Source organism: Tupaia chinensis, unplaced genomic scaffold (assembly GCF_000334495.1).
Source record: "Tupaia chinensis unplaced genomic scaffold, TupChi_1.0 Scaffold145648_1, whole genome shotgun sequence".
Lineage (NCBI taxonomy): Eukaryota > Metazoa > Chordata > Mammalia > Scandentia > Tupaiidae > Tupaia > Tupaia belangeri.
In genome coordinates this window covers 112,948-120,582 of record NW_006205505.1, presented here as the reverse complement: position 1 = coordinate 120,582, position 7,635 = coordinate 112,948, and the positions used below count along the sequence as shown (strand labels likewise).

Genomic DNA, 7,635 nt, shown 5'->3' with positions numbered 1-7,635 from the left:
TCTCAGGGCCAGCGCTGTCCTTCTCTTTCCCGTTGTTCTTGCTCAGTGCTCCGGAAGTAACCTCCTTTCTCTGTTTCCCCAGTCCTTTCTTCCTTCTACAAATATTTATTTAGCAACTAATATTTGCGAACCTGGCGCAAGGTGCTGTGGGTAATAGAAGGATGAGGCAGACAAAGTTGAATTTTAAGCAAAACTCAAAGCTCTGCCACTTCAACTGTGGGAGAGGAAGGACCCCCCCCGTACTCTCTCCAGCGGGCTCAGCCATTGACAAGGCTGAGAGTTATTCAATTTCTGGTGTGTCCAGGACCGACTACCACCATTGATGTTTTCCTTATGCATCCGGAAGGGAAAATGGGGTTCCTTCGTCTATGTGGCAGGAGAGAACTTGGCTTTACAGGTGCAGTATCAGCTGTACTCCATAGTCATGTCTCTTACCAGGTAATATGTACTCTTTTTTTTCTTTAAAGATTTTATTTTTCCTTTTAGAGCATGTGTGCTTGCTGGAGAGACAGAGAGAGAGAGAGAGACAAAAAGTGAGAAATCACCCACAGGGGTGGGTGACCACACCCACCACAATCCCGTCTCCTTTTTCTCCTTTCTGGATTTGGGTCATGCATACACACGTGCCCGACATGAGTCTCAAGCCACCAGGTCTGAGTCTTTAATTGTAGTTGACCATGTGGGAGTCCAGTGCCTTAACCACTATGCCGCCTGCTGGCCGCCCAACCCAATGTATTAGACAGGTCTGGGTTGAATCCCAGCTCTGCCACTTACTGTGTTAATTCAGACTTCTGGCATGTACAGATGGACCCAGGAACTGAACTCTGATCTCCCACATGGTCTCCAGTACTGCAGGGCAGAGTGCCACTGCGGGTGGGCTGTGTTTTCTATACACAGTTTTCTGGAGAGAGACAACGTGGCTGACTTTGTTGGTATTTCTTATGGTAAATGCTTTAAAATTGTGTAACTAAGTGGCTGGTATCTCTGCCATCTCTGGTATTGTTGTTGACTGAATCAAGAACAGGCCCTAGGATTGGCTTGTGGTACGGTGGTTGAATGCTGGACACGGAGAGCCAGATTCCACATGGCTGACTACGGTTGGAGTTCCAGCTCCAGTGGCTTATGTGTTAGCCCAGGATCCTGTGGGATGGAGAGGTAGAGGAGGGACTGCAGCATGACTGTGTCCCACTGGAGGGTCCATATACACTCTCTGCCTAGTGAGTGAACAGGTTCACTGGCGGTATCATTAAAACAAAATTTTTTTTTAAAGAAATGGGACCTAATGTGGGGGCATGACCTAATGGGCACGTTCTGACTAGGTCAGGCTGCTGTTGACTGACTTAACGCGTCTACCAGGGCTGGCTGGCTGGAAGTCACCCATTCATCTAGCTGGGGCTGGAAGCAAAGCAGCGACAGCATTGCAGAGGGTTTGAGGAGCGAGTTTAGATCCCAGCAAACATCACGTCGGGAGCACGATCAGCCAGCCTTTCCTCCCTCTGCCACATGGCGCTCAGCATCTGCTCATAGCAAACACACCCACGCCTGTTGAGACTGGCATCTGAAAGCTGTATTTTTGGTAGGATGCATGTCTGCACAGTCCAGTGAGACAGGAGCTAGAAAATCCTCATCGCTCCCAGGGAAGCTTATCTGCCATACTGACTCACAAAAACGGGGTTACTTCCAGAGGAGCATATTGTTAAATCATTCTGACTAAATGATCACTCAAGAGTGCAATGGGATCTTCCACCAGAAGGACAAGCAGCCAACGGTGCTTCTGTTTCTCCTCTGGCAGAATGGAGTGGAGGAGACGGCTCCCTCCCAAGTGGAACAATCAGGCGTGTTCCTGGATCCAACCACCAGGGGTCAGGTTTTGACATTTCTCAGTGATGCCATAGAGTTTATGTCATATAACTCTACACTGTAACCTTACAGTAGTCTCGCCATCAAAATGTCTTCTGTGGCTAGGTGCACATCATGTCCACGGATGAAAATGAATTCATTATACAGCAGTATCATTAGCCGAGGACTTGGTCTAGCAGAAGTCCTGTCCTCTGCTTCCAGCTCCAAGATGTTGAGCAATCTCTGGGGCTTCTGGAATCGCCGTTCACTCCTCTGTACACCTGGGTTACTCCTCAGAGTTGAGGTAAGGCTAAAATGAGAAGACAGATGGACGCACTCTGCAGATCTGGGGCCACCCACATATTATAACAACTACTAGCAACTTATTGGGCGTGGGGCTCTTTGTCGTGAGGTTGGGGAGGCTAAGAAGGCATTTTAAAAGGCGAGAAGTTTGATACATGGGCCAAGTTTGTGTAAAGCCATCTTCTGAGTGATGGGATTTAAGGAGGGTAAATGTTTCAGCAACATTAAGTGTTTTTCATCAAAACATTTTTGGAAATTAAATGAATCAGAGTTGAAGAAGTGGTTGGTGATCGAGAGAAGAGATGAGGCGGTAGAGGGGGCACAGACAGGTTCTGTCTTCAGAGCCGTTCCTTAGCAGCGTGATGGGGGCCGCCTTCATAACTCAGTAGAAAGTACTTTCACATTAATACTATTTCAGCCTCTAGACTGAGCTCCATGCTTAAAACCTGAATTAGACCACACGAGAGAGTCACTTACACAGTTTTATCATGTGATAAAGACATTCCAAATGCTCGCATGTGCTCATCAAACCTAATGTGTTAGATGCTAGATGTTCAAAACATGAGGGTGAGAAGCCTACCTTCCAAAAATGCTTATTCCCATGTGGGAGCCAACCACACCCACACATTCCCTTCCTAGAGCAAGGTGTGTGTGCGATGAGAGCCGAGTGCAGAGGACGTGTTGTGGGAGGACCACGTCCAGCCAGGGAGTGGAGGGGGAGATGGCTAAGATGAGTTTTAAAGAAGGGACAGGAAATTAATCAGGTGAGCAATTACTGTCCAGGAACTAGTCGGGAAAATCTGACACAAAACATGATATAATAAATTTGGACACTTTAAAGGCCTTCTTATAAAAAAGAAACACGAAGAATTATGATCCACTTTAGATATAATGCAGGTCACAGTTATGGTTTCCAAACCCGTGTTTTCCATCTCGGCGTATGAGACTTTCAAGGGGTGTTTTTCTTCACGTCTGTGATTCTACTGAAGTGGTCTGAAAGGGTCAGGCATTGCCTGAAAATAGATGATGAGTTCAAAACGGAAGGAGCAGAAAGCTGACGGAGACTAATGCTGCTTCCACTCCGAGAGCCCCGGCTCAGAATGGTCTTCTCAAAAGGCAGCTTCGGTCTGGTGATGAGGCTTTTGGATTTCAATTAAGTCTTCTAGGTCAAAAGGAATAAAGCAAAACCGTGACCAAAAAACAGAACACCCCAAACGAAGTGTGTTTTCTGGGAATCAATGGCTTTGTAGCCTGGGGCAAGCTGTTCCTGCTAAATGAGACTGTTTCCCACATGCACTAAGAAAGCCATCTGAGGTGGGGATGGACACGCTATGCCTTCGCCTGCTAACGAGTCTGCCACGCCCACGGTGCTGTACTGGCTGCAGAGAACCCACCAACACTGCCCACCCTGCCGACCCCCACCCCTGCTTTGCAAAGACCTAGTCGAATAGCGCTGAGAGAGTAGGGAGCCTACAGTCACTGCAAGTCAAAGGTCTTTTCATCCTCCTCTTCTCTTCCCTTTCTCCCTCCTGTCTCCCCCTTCCCTACCCCCCTGCCCTCCTATTTTACTTCCATTTTTTTCTTTTTTCTTTTCTTTAACCCTGGATACAGTAATGATGATATTCCTAAGGAGAGAAAAGGACTGATAGTGGTGGCAGGGCTGTGAGCTCAGGAAGCTGCCCCACCGGCGTGCGCTGTTCATCACTGTGGACGCCTGCTCACGGGAGCCTCGTCTGCCACAGAGCGAGTCCACATAGGTTTCTCCCTCCGTTTCTTTTTTCCTGTTCTTATGTCGACTGCTCCCCGCTCAGCATCTTCTTCATTTTTATTTCGTTTTTCTTCCCTTTATAACCTCAGGAATATAGGGCTGAATTAATTCTGCTTCTTAGTGTGCCACTCCATACTCTGGTTTTTGTGATGTAAACTTTTATTGCAGTACAATGCATACACAGAGAATAGCACACAGTAGAAGGGCATGACTTTGTGAATGTTCACGAAGTAAACAAAGTGAACCAGCAGCCAGACGAAGAAGCAGAACACAACCTAAAGCCTGACAACCTCCTCGAACCCCTTCTGGTCATAGCCCTTGCCCTGCCAAACCCTATTCTGGGTTTCAATATTGTGGATTGATTTTGCCAGTTTTTGCATTTTTACAGAAATGAAATTTTACATTGTGTTTTCTTTTCTGTTTGGTTTCTTTTGCATAACTTTCTGTTGGTGAGATTAACTCACCAACATAACCCTGTCTGAGTATTCTCATCACAAGGTAGTGAGAACATGCTGAAATGTAATTCTTCATTCTACCCCTGATAGATCTGTGGCTTGTTTCCAGGTTGGGGTGATTACAAGTAGTTTGCTACAAACATTCTCACAGCAAACCTATATGTGCATTTCTGTTTAGCAGACACCTAGGAGTGGGGGCTGTTAGTAACTGTTGCCGAAATGTTTCCAGAGTGGTCAAACCACTGGGAATGCTTGAGAGTCTGGGTTGCTTGCCTGCATTTGACACTGTCACTGCCTGCCTTTTGGCTTTGCTGGTCGTTCTCTGTGAGAGTGCTCTCTGCCCCTAGCTACTCCATTCCACCCAGAACTGGGAGTCAATACTTTGTTTTAAAAAATCTATGTTACTGTGTACCTATAGCTCATTGCTCCTAACTGACACATGGTATCCCATAGTGTATAGTTATTCATCACATTAATCCATTTCCCTAGTGGTGAACTCTTTAAGTTGTCTCCAATTTCCTGCTACCTCAGTCAATTATGTGATTAACAAGCTGAAAAATTGCTGGATTTTAGGGCATACCATTTTTACTTTGCCTAAGTACCGCCATATTGTTCTCCGTGATGGATGAGCCAGTGTTCATGGAACCAAAAGTGCAGGAGGGTTTACGTTTCTCCAGGTCTTTCCAACATTTGTCATTTGAGTTCTAGATCTGAAACATTTAGATGGTCAAAAAGTGGTATCTTATTGTTATTATTATTTTAAAAAATTGTTATAGGACACATGCACTTGCCAGAAAGTGAGAGAAAGAGAAAGTGAGAAAGCACCTCCCAGGGGGATGGCCATGCCACATCCCTTCTCCTCTATTCTCCTCCTGGGGTTTTGGGCAGGCATGCACACACACCAGGTGTGTTTTCTGAAGTCACTGGGTCTGGGACTTGAACTGTGTTGTAGGCCATGTTAACCACTATGGCACTTGCGATCTCCTTACTGTTATTTTAATTTGCAGATCTGTAACTGCTAAGAAAGTCGACCACTTCTTTATGTAAGCCAACAGTCTTCCCTCTTCTACGAGTTGCCTAGAGTCCTTTTCCATTTTTATCATAAGTTCACTTTTTCTTGTTGATTTGTGAACATTCCTTGTCTATTCCGAATAATAATCTGTTTGTTCATTTTCAACATTGAAAATAAGTATTCTCTCTCTCACTCATTTGTGATTTCATCTATAGTATTTTTTCATAAAATAGAAGTACTGCAGTTGAATGAACAGTATTTTCATGTGTTTGGGGTCTTATGTAAAAAGTCCTTCTTTAGTCCACATCACAAAAATATTTTTTCATAATTAAAACTATTTGTATAGTTTCAGCTTTCATATTTAGGTCATTAGTTCATCAGGACTTTATTGTATCTAGGCAGTTTTCCCCTTAGCGAGTGACATGGTTTCTGCTAGCACATGTTACAAAGACCCGTTATTTTCTCGCTGGTCAGTGGCTCCGTTCTATCTCATATCACATTTCCATGTGTCCATACACGGATTTTTGAGCTCTGCACGGTTGTCCAGGATACTAGTTACCTATTCTTTCTAATGTACCACCAGGTTTTTTAAAGTTTAGTCCGTGAGGGAGAGAGATAATGAGGGGAGGGCGAGAGAAAAGGAAAAACTCACTTTTCTAACAACCTGCTTTTGAAATAGAGCCCACCTCTGTGATAACAACGTTAGTTCATGCAGAAGGCAGAGCCCTCATGACTTACCCCCCTCCTAGAGGTCCCACCTCAACACCGCTGCATGGGGACTCAGTTTCCAATGCAGGAATTTGGGGGATGCATTCAAGCCATAGCAACACATATTTATTCATTTCACTCAGAAATACCCACTGAGCACCTTGTGGGTGTCAGCTTATGCACTTCCTGTCCACCCAGGGACAGGGCCGAGTCAGCTTCGCTCACTGGTCTCAAGGGAACGGGACTATTTCCGGAAGCTGCTAGGTGGTGAGCCCTGGCCTCTCTGGGAAAAGTCCATGGGCTGACTTCACACTGGTTTTCTGGTGTTTATTACAACAGAGGCAGTGCTGGGTGGGGGTGGTGCTGGGGGGAGGAACGACTCTTCCCTTCCGCTGTCTGCTTAGGTCCCCCCCGTGCACCGCAGCTCCCGGGACGGATGGCCCGCTGCTCTGAGCTCTTCTTTTGCCATTCAAACGTGCAGTTCCAGCCCCTGTGCCAGGCCATCGCCTCCCGTTTGCTCCCTTTGCAGGCAGTTACAGACCCTTGGTGCTGAGCCTGCAAGTGCTGGCCTGCGTTTGTGCCTTCCTGGCTGTCCCTCATCCCCTGTCACCCTGGGAAGGGGCAGGGCTGAGCCTGTGCCTGACACTGTCTTAGTCCCTGCACCTCCGCACTCTGCATTCCCAAGGCTGGCGGGATGCTCTCCCCTTGTGAGTGTCGGGGCTCATGGACTGTGGGACCAGTGAAGCTGGAGTTTTGCAGCTACGGAGACAGAGCGGAGACAGACAGGGCTGGGCCCGTGTGCACCTGCTCAGCGCCCTGTGCAGTAGGGGCTGCTCTGGCCTGCTCCCCGCTCCCGTGCTTGTGGAGGTTCTGCTCAGCTGGGATAGCCTGGTGTGATGTAAGAAGCGATGACTGCACTTAGGACCCCTAATACGCTAGTTATTGCAGTGAAAGCAAACTCGGGGGTTTGGACGAGTTCCGTGGCTCTCCCTGCCTCCGCGCTCTCATCTGTATTGGGAGGGAGTAATATTTACCCACGATGGTTGTTTCAGAGATAAAAACACAAAGGAATCTCAGTTTGTGCAAGTGCCTGTAAGATGTCAGCCGTCTAAAACACCAGGTCTGGATTTCACAACGTCATTGTGACGCGTCTCGGAGAGGCAGCCATGCACCTCATGCAGCCACGAGCAGTACGGGCAGGTGTGACCCCGGCTCCCGACGTGCCCAAGCCCTAGGTCTCACCCTGGCCCACGTGGAGGCTGCCTGAGTGCAGAGACTTCTGATGGAAGTGAGCCTGTAGCTGCTCTTCTCAGGGGTCCTGCCCTCGGGGAATCTGTCCTCTCTGTGGTTCCTGAAGCTGCTTTTCTGCAGGTCTTGGCCTGTAGCTGGGATTTGGGAGAGGAGACTTTGCATCTGGTTCCTCCTTCCTGCAGCTTTTCCTTCTCAGGCGAAGGCAAGTCCCAGGGACAATTAGGGATGGTTTCCAGAGACGCCAGGGCTCTGGGCAGTGGCTGTGGCTGGCCCGGCGGCCGCAGACCGCGGACAGGGGG

General features: G+C 47.7%; 1 long non-coding RNA gene across 3 annotated transcripts in view; it reads left to right on the top strand.

The window, feature by feature from the left end:
• Positions 1-194: 194 nt before the first annotated feature.
• LOC102499049 (uncharacterized) overlaps positions 195-7,635 on the top strand; it is a 71,552-nt gene continuing 64,111 nt past the window's right edge. For all 3 annotated transcript variants that reach the window (XR_003547848.1, XR_003547849.1, XR_003547847.1), the window contains exon 1: positions 195-438. This is a non-coding gene — a long non-coding RNA (uncharacterized LOC102499049). The remainder of the gene's footprint in view (positions 439-7,635) is intronic.